Source organism: Haemaphysalis longicornis, unplaced genomic scaffold, assembly GCF_048455015.1.
Source record: "Haemaphysalis longicornis isolate Haplotype H1 unplaced genomic scaffold, Haemaphysalis longicornis Haplotype H1 scaffold_10, whole genome shotgun sequence".
Lineage (NCBI taxonomy): Eukaryota > Metazoa > Arthropoda > Arachnida > Ixodida > Ixodidae > Haemaphysalis > Haemaphysalis longicornis.
The window spans coordinates 71,524,396-71,537,175 of NW_027526204.1; the positions used below are offsets into that span (position 1 = coordinate 71,524,396).

The 12,780-nt window shown below is 45.9% G+C and overlaps 1 pseudogene; it reads right to left on the minus strand.

The window, feature by feature from the left end:
• Positions 1-5,750: 5,750 nt before the first annotated feature.
• On the minus strand, positions 5,751-5,801 carry LOC144160184 (U6 spliceosomal RNA; annotated as a pseudogene).
• Positions 5,802-12,780: the final 6,979 nt, after the last annotated feature.

The window sequence follows — 12,780 nt, forward strand, 5'->3', positions numbered from 1 at the left end:
ATAATTTTCCAACGGCACTCCCAAATACTTCGCTGGCGTCGTCTGCCAGCTAATGCACTCAAACACACTCGGTGTAGTGTCCCAGTAGCCATGCCAAAAACCCAAGCATTTCTGCCAGTTTACGCCACTGCCACTGTACTTACAGAAAGTCTTAAGCGTGTTTACACCAACGCTTATACTGCTCCTATCGACACAAAAGAGAGCAATATCGTCCGCATACGCCAAAACACGCACCTCGCATGACTCGAGTAGAAAACCATTGAACCTTTGACTCTTAATAATACTCAAACAAAAGGCTTCAATGTAGACACAAAAAAGCAACGGCGACAGCGGGCAACCCTGGCGTACAGACCGTTGAACTGGGATGGGTTTGCCAATTGTTTTGTTGACAACGAGCTTAGTTGTACACCCTGTATACGCCATGCGCACACCATCAAGAATAACAGACCCTACATTTACTTGCTCTAACATGTTTAAAAGAAGTTCGTGCGAAACCTGATCAAAGGCCTTTGCCAGATCAATTTGAAGCATTGCTAAAGTTCCCTGGACGCTATCGCAACATTCCAAAACACTCCGGGCCGTGTGAACATTCGTTACAATCGACCTCCCTTTTATTCCGCAAGTTTGGTGCGGTCCAACAATGTCTTTGATCACAGTCTGCATGCGGGAAGCCAATATTTTCATCAAAATCTTGTAGTCTACATTCGTCAGCCCAGCTGAAAAAAACCATTGGCCGACCAATTGGTCCAATTTGCCACCCAATGGGTCCAAATGGAATCCCAATAGGTCCAAATGGAAACCCAATTGGACCAATTGGACCTTTTGGAGCGATCCGAATTGGTCCCATTGGGCCCATTGGCTCGATTAGGATGGCCAGTTGGCCCAATTGGACCCATTGGCTCCAACTATAAAGTTAATACTACTGACTGCTCCAACATGATGACCCAATCGGGGAGCCATTTTGGATAGTATTTGGATAGTATTCAATTACGACATCAATTGGAAATTTAATTCTCTCTCTCACTCTTAATTTGAAACCTTCAGAAATGTTCAGAACTTCAACCTTTACAAATGTATATTTATGAGGCAATTAATTTTGATATTACAATCAGCAATTCAAGATAAAGTCCTTAAAAAAACATAACAAACAAACACTAATGAAAACTTTCCGACAAGAGTAGCAAAATTGTTTTGAAATAAAACCCCGATCCAATCCAATCGAATCCAATCCATAGACGGACAGTAGACAAGTTGTATTCAACGTGGTGTTGGCGGTGTAGGTTGTAGGCGTGTTGGTCGGTTGCACACGCAGTCTTCTTGGAAATTTCAGGTGGTCTGCAAGAGTGTGAGAAGGGAGAAGTGGCGACGATGATGTCGCACACCCATAGCAGTGTGTGTTTCAAGATGCATCTTTACGCTGAACGCCGCTAAGCCTCGCACCGAAGGAAGCGTGTCTCTGTTTATGTGAGTATACTGTTTATATGTGTTTTCCTTGCCATTTTCACTCCTCATAGCATGAGCGGTGTTATTAAGAATTAATTTGTCTGCCTAAATATATTTCAGGGCTGTTCATGTTACGATTGACGGGTTCACGACATCTCCGCGCAAGGCAGTTCGCCATGCACGGGACGTTGTTGAAGAGAGAGAGAGAGAGAGAAAAGACTTTATTGAATTTTCGCCTGCAGGAGGGACGAGGAAAGGCTCCGCGGAGCCACCCCGTCTCTCGACGCTGCCTAGGGCGTCCTCGAAGCATTGCCCCGCAGGCGTCCGCCAGTTCGGCGCGCGAGGGGCCTTCGGGGATGTCCCCTCGAGGCCTCCGTCGGCGCCTCCCCGGGCTTCTGCCTGGCGAGAGCCGCCTCGAGCTGCTGGACGGCTTGCAGCTGCTCCGTCAGGTCCGACGATGCAACCGCTCGTGCGATGGGATCCGGCAGCCACCCCTGTGGCGCGGCCGCTTCCGTTGGGTAGCGAGAACAGTCCCATAGGATGTGGGTCAGAGTTGCTCTGGCACTCGCGCACACACTGCACACGTCACTTTCATAAATGTCTGGGCACACGTGGCGCGCGAGCGCCGGCGTGATTACCGATCTGGTCTGCAACTGCCGGAAGAGCACTGCCTGCGCCCTCGTCAGTCCCGGGTGGGGTTGCGGCATAGTCCGACGTTTGAGCCGATACCAGCTCAGGACCTCGGCACATTTCAGTGCCTTGTTGTTTTAATGCGCGAAACTGCGGTTTATTATAAAGTTAACCCATTGTTCGCTTTTGCCACTCACTTTGTGAAGGTCCAGCCAGCCTGCGGCGAGCGGAGCGCGGCATGGACAATGGCCTGTGAAAAATTGCTTAAACGACGAACTGTCTGCATGCTGTGTATACAAACAGAGCAATAAAGATATTCATTCATTCCAAGAGTTCTTGTATTTGTGATACAACCAGCGCGCTGCAGCGGCAGCTCAGATGGAGTGGCTGCGGCAGTGGGATGAACCAACTAAAAGTGCAACAAGTTGGCGGCCAATGGGAAGACCTATTGGCGTTCCAATGGGTCGGCCAATAGGTCGCCTAATTGGACGGCCAATGGGTCGCCCAATTGGCCGGCCAATGGGTACGCCAATGGGTGCCTAAAACATCATTGGCCGACCAATTGGTCGACCAATTGGCCGACCATTTGGAACGCCAATAGGTCGGCCAATGGTTTTTTTCGGCTGGGAGGCTAATGGGGCGATACCCAGAGATTTCTCTCAGTTTAGCGTCATCCTCAGATTTCGGGATGAAAATGGTATGCGACTCTAAAAATGAAGGCGGAAGCCTGCCATTCTGATAAGACTCCAAATACACTCTACACAACACCGGACTAAGGTCTTCTTTAAACTTTTTATAAAAGGCTGCGGATAAACCATCGGGGCCCGGTGTCTTTCCAGTGTTCAGCTCGTCGATGGCTCTCCTCACCTCCTCTACGGTGATATCCCTTGCGAGAGACTCTATGGTTTCTTCAGCCAACTTTGGCATTAAACATATGAACTCCTCCTTAAACTTAACCACGTCGACAGGGTGACGCGCGAATAGCTTTTCATAATGCTCACAGAAACACCGCTCAATATTGCTCTGGTCATTGTACACTACCCCATCGGACACAATTTCGGCTATCACATTCCTACGAGCGTATCTTTTTTCCGAACTAAGTGCTCTTTTTGTTGGCGCTTCGCCAAGCAAGAAACGTTCCGCCCTTGCCCGTACAATTGCACCGTGATAGCGTTCCCTGTCGATGACTTCAAGTTGCGCTTTTAGAGTTAGAATATCATCTTTAAACATGCCAGGTGATTTACATTCTTCCTTTACAAAAACGTCCAGACTACTCCGCAGCCAGGCCTCTTTCCTTTTCTCCTCATATTTCATTGCAGACGACCTTTCAAGAGCTTTCATTTTAACCCTCTGTTTAAAATGTTCCCATTTAGAAGCATAGTTAACGTTGTCATTACTGCAAAAATACTCCCGCCCACATACGACGACGGCCTCAACAAATCCTTCATCCTCAAGCAACTTGTTATTAAATTTCCACAACCCCCAAGAGAACGCGTTTCTTCGCTTTCCGATCCTACCAAGTGATACCGACACGAGACAGTGGTCGCTAAACGACACCGGGGACACTTGGTAATCGTCGCACTCAGGCAGAAGCTCAAGCGACATATACAGTCTATCCAGACGAGCGTGACTATTGCCCTGAAAATGAGTGTATTGTACTGTCCCAGCGCCACCAAGGCTGTCACCTACATCTTCCAGCGCGAAATCTGTGACAATGTCGTTCAGCACCGCCGTACTTGCATCTCGGAAATTGGACAGGCTGCTTTTATCACGCGCAGAACACACGCAGTTAAAATCCCCCAACAAAATCAACAGCCGCTCAGTGTTACACCGTGTTCGTAAATCCTCGAAAAAAGCCTTTCTTTCGGCACCGTTGTTGGGCCCGTACACGCAAATAACACGCCATTCTTTTAAACCCAAATCAAAGTCACACACAACAAACCGGCCCGCTTCCGACGCAGTGACAGCCTTTAGAGTCGCACCTAAACTACGCCTTATTAAAAGCACGCAGCCCGCAGACAATCCGACGGCATGAGAAACACAAACATCGTAGCGAGCCATGAAGGGCCGTACCATACGGTCGGTCTGGTCCTCGCTCTCAACCTTGGTCTCTTGCAAGGCCACAATGTCCAGGTCGCCGTCAGTCACGAGTCGATACAACTGGTTTTGACGCCTACGGTCAGCAAGTCCCCTGACATTTAGCGTGGCAATGCGCATAGGCTTGTTTAAAAAAACCATGTTGAGAGGAGAAACAAACCTGTCGCTCAGCGGTTGCCTTCAACACTACGTTGCCTTCAACTTACATCAACCCTAAACACAAAACCAGTCTAAAAACTGGAACGCCACCCGCGTTCGCTTCTACCAAGCAATGCGAGACCGAGCCAACACAAGAGCATAGTCCTCACCGACGCCAGCGTCCCTACGGGCTTCAGTACACATTCCTTTCGAAGCCCCGAAGTGGTGCTATGAAGGTAAACCCGGTGGCGTCCGTCGGTCAGGGGGCACGTTAGGCTTCGACTTGAAGCCCGAACGACGCCCGGGTACCGCTTTCGTAGGCGGTTCCTCAACGCTAGTAACCTCGGTGCCTTGGCTGGTGTCGTTGCCTTCGCGTTGCCGCTTTGCGACAGCACCACCGAGCTCCATGTCCATGACGTCCGCTACAGGAGCTGGCGTCGTCGTCGTCATCACCTCCTTCACCTTGATGCTGCTGGCCTGGCTCGACAAAGCGCACGGGGTTGGCGTCTTCAGCTGGCCTAGCTGGTCTTTCGGAGGAACGCCAGAGCCAGCGTCTGCCACGACCGGCACCTCCGGGACGCGCGTTGTCACCACCTCGTCACTGGTCCCAGCTGCCGTCTCCTCCGCGTCCTCTTCGTCCATAAGGTTTTCACGGAGCTCTTCGTCCCTTACAGGCCCGGTGACAGTCGCGTAGGACTTCACGCACGCACTCGCCTCGTGTCCGAAACGACGGCACGACGAACACCGCGGCACCTTGCACTCACGCCTGATGTGCCCCTTGGTGTTGCAACGTAGGCACTGGGGGGCCCTGCCTGCGACAACAACGAGAGCCCTGTCTCCCGCAACACGAAGTTCGTGTGGCAGGTCGTCTACCGTCACACCCGCCTTCAACTTCAGGGTCACCGAACGCAGCGTTGAACCTTTATCTTGGATGCCATCGACGCGCCATCGCTCCCTACGCACCTCGCAGACGCGCCCGTAAGGTGCTAGCGCAACGCGGACGGCGTCTTCAGGCACGTTATAGAGCAACCAGTGAAGTTTTAGGCGAACCTCCTGGTTTCCCGGATCAACGACGATGCAGCGCCGGTCCTTTACCTTTACGTCGTTCGCGGCCAAAATCTTCTTCACTCCTTCGGCCGACTTGAAAGTCACTGCCCATACGTGACTCATCTGGTATGCCCCCAATGCGACAACATCGGGGAGCAATGACAGACGAGCCAAAGTGTCACGGAAGTCCTCGACGCGATAGGGGCGGGCACGCATATCAGCATGAAGAAACACAGTATTTAACACTGACTGACCTGTTGGGAACTGGGGCAAAAGAACTTGATATTCATCGGTATCCTGGGCAGAAATCCTGTTACCGCGGGCCGAAACGCCCGCCGAAGCCGCTCCTTGGACGGAGCTCGCCATCCTGCGTCCGCTCGCTAGCGCTACCGGAAGCTAATCTTCTCTGTATCGTTCCAATTTTAGTATATGTACTTTGGAAGTACACTGCCAATTGGTTTTCTTTCTGTATATATACCCACCACAGCGCGGTGACAATCTGTCTAGTGGGGTTAAAAACTTTTAGGCAATAAATGAATAGCCTGAAGCAGCTTATTATTTGCAACTAATTCTTTTCTTTTTTATAATTACACATTGCACAAACTTTTTATTGTAAACAATTAAAACACGTTTGTATTACGAAAGCATTGGTGTAATTGCGAATCCAGTTTGTATGCTAAAACTGGAGCGGCGTTATGTTGAATTTCACATCGGCATGTCCTTGGAATATTTTTGGCGAGACTAGTAGTACATTTCCACAGCCTTTAATTGGAGCATGTTCGAATGAATGAGCGAGTAAAACGATGATAGGAACCGAGTAAAAGTAAAAGAAAAAGAAAAAGCAAAGAAATGATGGCGCCTTTCCTCAAGTTTAGAAGCCATGCGCTGTTGCGCGCTGCTTGGAACCGTGACATCGTTTTATTTTTACATTCAGAAGCATTTTTTTTTTTCATTTTTAGCAAGCAATGCGGTAGACAGTACATTTGAGGGCAATTGGTAAGATGGCCGGTATACCGGTGGCATGCGTGCACGTATCAAGTAAATTCAAATCGAATCTCCGCCTGCAGTAGAAGCTCGTGCAGACTTGTGTAGACAGTCAGGGACGTCAGACTCGTGCAGAGAATCAGGGACGTCAAGCCGCGCTCAAATTCCCACCTCCTCATTCCAAGTTAACGACAGGATGAAACAGCACTCCAAACCAACACCTTCCCAGCTCTCCCGACTACACAAATTTACCCAACTCGGTACCCGATGCGTCCCAAATTAAGTGCAACCAGCTAGCCATCCTCTACCATACGGCAGTATGGTACGACCAAAGTCAGAAACACCCTCTAACAGATGTCCAGAGAGGTAATCGGCACTGTCAAGCGCAACAATTGAACAATCCCCAGCGCAGCCACCGGCGCCCTGGAGACTGGAGACTAGGGGCATATCCCGACGTAACGCCCAACGAACATGTAATAAAATTGTTTCTCTTTCTCTCTCATAAGCTAAGCCTTCAACACTCGGCATCCCAACAAAGAATGCACGCACTTTGTTCTTCTATACATCTCTTTATTGATTGAATACCCTGCTGCTTTTAGGGGCGATAGCTCCTAAAGCCATGGGTCTGTCCATCCCTTGTGTCTCGTGGTACGTGACCGCCGCATGTCGCAAAGTGGGCCGCGTTGCACGCGCAAGAACCGGCTGCAACCGGCAGCGCAAACTCGGCACCGGGAGCGCGAGCTTGTCTGTGTTCGCCAACGGAGGCACGAGCGCAAGTGCACTGCGAGGGGGAGATCACGCAAGAGATCACGCCACGAACGCAGGCAGTCTTTCTCGGAGATCGAACGAGACGCAAGGACCTTTGCTCGTTTCCTCTCACTACAGTCTATCGAAACTAAGCTTGAAAGCCTTGCGTTGCTTGACAAGAAAGTATCCTCCTGTATAGACCAAGTCGCTCACTTGCAAACTACTGTGCGTACATTAGAACTTAAGATTGATGACCTCGAAAATCAGCCAAGAAGGTCAAATCTGCTGGTATTTGGCGTCCCGGAAGAACAAAATAAAAGTTGATTTGTACAATGTACTCACACAGTCTTACGTCTTTCTTAATGATGTAATGGGCGAACTTTCACGGGAGAGTTATGGTTACCGATGATCTCCCCCTCTCGAGCTTCGCCCCACTTATCATCATTCATTCCGTGGATATGGCGTGATTTTTTTAAAATTATGTATGTATGCACATATTTATGAACACACAAAATATGACATATCACTATCTCGTTCAAAGCTTACATAATCACTTCATGTGTGTAAATTAATGGTCTGCTACCCGTGCTACGAAAACCCACACAAAGGAATTCCACTATTTAAAATGTTTGGGTCAGTGGTGTAATGCTCTGGGTAACAACTTCTTCAAGATGACTTCAAGATGATCATTGCAGATCGGCACAGCTCATCGAGAGTATCCTTGCATAGGATGTCACGTGCGCTAGCTGTAACAATGTATTTCATCCATGCACCGCAACTTGAACACCGATGCCTGGGCCATTTTCTTTTCATGCAACGAACGAACTTTCCCCTTTATTTTCGATAAAAATTAAGATAAATCTCTACTGTGTACTTGGCCATCTATGTCAACGTCTTGCTATATCAGAGACGATCCCATGCAACGCCCTTTTAACCCCCACCTCAAACCTACGTACCACAAGAGCACTAGGTGCCCCAATTCGTAAAATCACGTCGGTTAACGTTGACGTCTGGCATTAAAATTCAAACAGTGAAACAATTAATGTGGCGCAAGCGAGCACTGTTAGGCAACCGACGCCCAGGGGTGCCGTTGTACGGCGCTCCCGGTAAGAGTATTCCAAGCGCACCATGTCTACTATTCTTCTTTCACGGCGCTACCAATTACTCGGAACTGTGACTGCCTAAAACTACCAAAAATGGTTGGCTCAATGACCATGCTAGGTACAGAGGCTGCTTTTCCTATTGGAGAGTGCATTGACTGTACATGCAGGGTGCACAGAAGATTTAAAGCAGGGGTGTAAATCTAGAAAAATCACAAGGGGTAACACACATCTTGCACTAGTGGCCATTTTGTTTTTATAAATATAGGTTTTAAGAAATATTCCACGCAGGAGGGGGGGGGGGGTGTTAGTACGCTTCTGATCCCCCCCATGATTTACGACAATGATGACAAGTCAGGTCAACGTATTATATGACCGGGTTCTGGCTTACGTGGCCTCATCTCCTCAAGTTTGTGCCGCAAATGATTGTTGAGTAGCAAAAAGGCGTGAACGATTGCTTGTCACCTGAGATCGTCTCGCAATATAGTTTCTGAGTGTGGACGATCCGTGTACTTTATCTGATCAGTACATCGTCATCGAGCTAGCCGCAGCGTAGACAATGCCAAGCTCGATCCGTTGACCCAAATGTGGGTTTTGATAATTTAACAAAAAACAAACAAGAAAAACAAACTAGACAAGGAAGAGTAAGCAAGCAAGTGGTAAACAAGAGTATGCCATGTGAGCACTGTGTGTAGCACTCGCGTTCAAATTAGTAATACGTCAGCTTTTAATTCTTCCTACTTAAATCGCTGTGAGACCCATCGTTGAGGTTGACGGTGAATCCCATACCGTCCAACCTGCTCGATCAAACTCAAATATTTGAAATTGTATTATTGCTTAAAGCAGGCAGCATGAATGCCCCTCAAAAAATGTTTGAATCATTTATAATCACGAGCTTTCGTTATTCTCTTAAGGTCAACATTGCATATTATTACAATGCAGGCAGCATGAAAACGTGAAGATGCAACGAACACAGCTGACAGTAACCATTTGATGAGGGATTATCACCTTATTTTCTTTTAGTGTGCATATGGTCAAGTTGACATAACATAATTATGTTATGTCATTGTTGTTTCATGAATTATTAAGCTTATAGAAGGCAGTTATGCGCACAATATTCTTTCTATCTTGGAGAGCAACTGTGTTTCATTGCAACTCTGAAAAGGTGCCTCTCTTATGTGAGAATTTTTTTAATAAGTTGTAGTGACCTTGCAGATGAAAACAACAGACAACACAAATATAATGGTTGGACAATTTCATATATACAACCACACATTTTAATCTGTGAATATTTTGTAGGTGGTGCCATTGAACCATTCTCATATTAAGTTTCTGTATAACGCTGCTAAATTGGGAGAAGTATAGTCAAATGACCTAGCACCATATGGTGATAGTTGAGACCACATTTATACATTTATTTATTTATTTATTTATTTATTTATTTATTTATTTATTTATTTATTTATTTATTTATTCATAAAGACCTTACAGGGTACTTGTTGGGGCATATAAAGGGAATATCGTAAGAACGTTTACAAGTTGGCCAACTTGATTGATAAAGGATTGATCTATCACAACGGGGTTGGCGATAACACATCAGTATAATATTTTGTGCAGGTAGGCAGGACATATATTTATACGAAGAATTCTGTGGCTGATTCATACACATACAAGAAAGTATGCATGTGGTTCTAATGAAGGCAGGAAAGCCCTTCTTCTCACCCAATCCTGTCACTCCTACACAATTTACATTTACTAAGTGGGCTTATTGTGCAGAAGCTAGTTGTTAGTTATTCAGTTGCTGTTATAGAGAAGGGCTTCCTTGATCTACATTTTGCACACATGATTGGAAACATTATAGCCAGCATGACTGAGATCATTTGATGATACTTTGTGTATACAATGTACATTTCTTAGCACGTATAGTATCAAATTAATGATTATATTGAATTACTCTTCAACTTTCCTCATGTTTCTTCTATCTAGGTTAGAGCAATATTTACACATTGCACTATAAATTTTTGAAACATTCAATTTGCTAGGACTGCTAGGTTTGTTCCCTATGAATAAAAATATCTCATAAAAGACACACATACAAAAACTGCGTAGTATCAGCTATATGCTTATCATTCAGTAATGTAAAACTGATCTACATTAGAACCTATGAGGTGTGAGCTGGTGAACAGCCAAAGCTATATGCCAAACTTAATTAGTGCTGAAAAAAAAAAGTGCAGTATACCATGCGACCAAGGTATGTGCAAGGCTTGAGTGAATGAATTACCAAGTTTAGGAAGGGAATTCAAATGTTTGAGAAGTATAAACAGGAACAGTAAGGCCATATACAACCATATACGACTTTGTCCCGGTCAAAAGGTTGCCTCGTCAAATTAAAGCTGCGCGAACTTTTCTGAACTCTAACTTCTAATAAGATAAGTCTAATAATGACTTACTTTATTGCAATATATGTATTAACATTTCAGAATTCTTTTCATGAACTGTAATAAACTAAGTCATATAAAACAGAAAACCCAAGCTATACGTGATGGCTTGTCCTTGGCTACTTTTTCGCACTCAGTTTGTAATGTTATTGGTCTAATCTGCTCTATTGGGTGATGGCAAACAAATCAACTGAATGTTAAAATGGTGTTGTGAGCATGCAGGTGGAAACCAGCGACTTACAAAAAAAATAACGTTGCTTTGCGGCAGCTAATGTATGAAAAATCAACACAGAAGTTGAAGGAAAACGCTCTGGGCGGTTTTTCGAGAGATGGGGATGTGTCGCTCCCTCTCGCAATAGCATGGCCGCTTCTGAAGTCACAAGAAGTAAGAATTAAGTTAACAGATCACACCCAACATTCTCTCAGAAGGCATCGAGGGTTTTATCTTCATTTCAGTTAAGTCTTCCAATTCTGGCAGAAGCAGAGCCCACGGATATGCTGTTGTGTTACGTATAGGGCTCCTTTACGCTGACACGCCCTGAAAGTATATGTGTTTTACCGGGTTCGACTGGTGATTCCAAACATCTGTTTGCTATATATATACAATGGCATAGTGGCTGTTCTCTTGTGTACGTCACAGCACCGTATGCGTTAGTGCAGTAGGTAGATAATTTTAAATCCACCCCCTTGAATGCTTTTCAGTGGTGGCAGCAACGTTAACTCTCATTGAACAAAACTGTAGGAATGTATGTGATCCCCAATGTTTCAAACAAAGCAAAATTGTCTTCATGGTACTTTTAGAATAACCATAACCCACTTGGATTCATCATCATAACTAATATAAGTTAAAATGAATCCCTCTTGCTCACGACTACACTGTTTTTCGAAGGCAGTGTTGCAAACAAACTGATTATTTGATAAGTGTGAGCACGTTACAACCTTTTCTGGGTTTTCCCAATCTAGGATTTACAGAAAGAATTAACCTTGCGACCGTGTGGACCCGGCTCGAAACGGGCAGCCAGGCAGGATATAAAGAATCAGCGAACTGCATGAATATGGTAAAGTTATTCCTCTGACACATCAAAGCCCGTTCTATATCTGTCCTTCTTTTTGCAATCGGTGCTGCATATTTTTTTTTTACGCGTGAGCGTACATGCCTTCACATTGAAGATACACGCCAGGAAAGAGTGTTGCTAAGTGATATCGTCCTTTCAGAGTATATGAAGCCTTGCAATTAATGGAGGCCATGGAGTCAAAAAATGCCGCATAAGCAAGAAAACGTGTTGACAGTCATTGCGTACGCGTGGTGCTGCGGACGGAAGCATTAATCCCATGCATAACCCACCCGCTCAAGTACGTACTACGTACCACTCGCATTAATCAAATGACCTTCAAAATGACAAATTTAACCTGTAAGATTCGCAATGTGGGCATATAAACAATGAGAGAAAGCATGCATGTTCCCGCAAAATGTGTTCAAATTCACCTCGTAGAATGACTTTCTAATTATTTTATTGTTTCCTTGCCGGGCGTCGGCTATTTGGTGCAGGCTCAGGATGAGTGTATACGCATGGTGCATTAAAGTGCACTGGAATGGGGTGTGAGCATTGCGAAAAACGCAGTGTCTAGAGTTACTGTCCGACGGAACCCAAAATTCAAAACTAGAGTTACGTCCGACGAAACTTTAACGCGGTGTCTAGAGTTACGTCCGACGGAACCCAAAATTGAAAACTACAGTTACGTCCGACGGAACTTTAAGCCAGTTTCTAGGGTTACGTCCGGCGGAAAACTAGCTATATGTCCGACGGACGTTTAGGCCAATGTTTTGAGTTACTTCCGGCATAACGTAAAGCACAAAAAAAATTACAGCTAACGGCAGCTACCGTGACGCTCTAAATGTGTAATCTATACACAACATTAAAAGAGTTATAACAGATCGGAAACGGATTAGGGAGATTAAACTAGCGACTGCGTGAACATGAAGAGGGCATTTTACCTCTACTGCATCTCAACAGATGGCGCCAGCAGGTCAAGCTGGGCTCTCAATACATACGGCTGGCTGCTCCTATATATAGTTTTTCGTTGTATTTGAGAGTCCCTCGCACTGACACCGCCTGTTCCTCACTCGCCGATTTGTAGACGGGCCCCATGTTGCT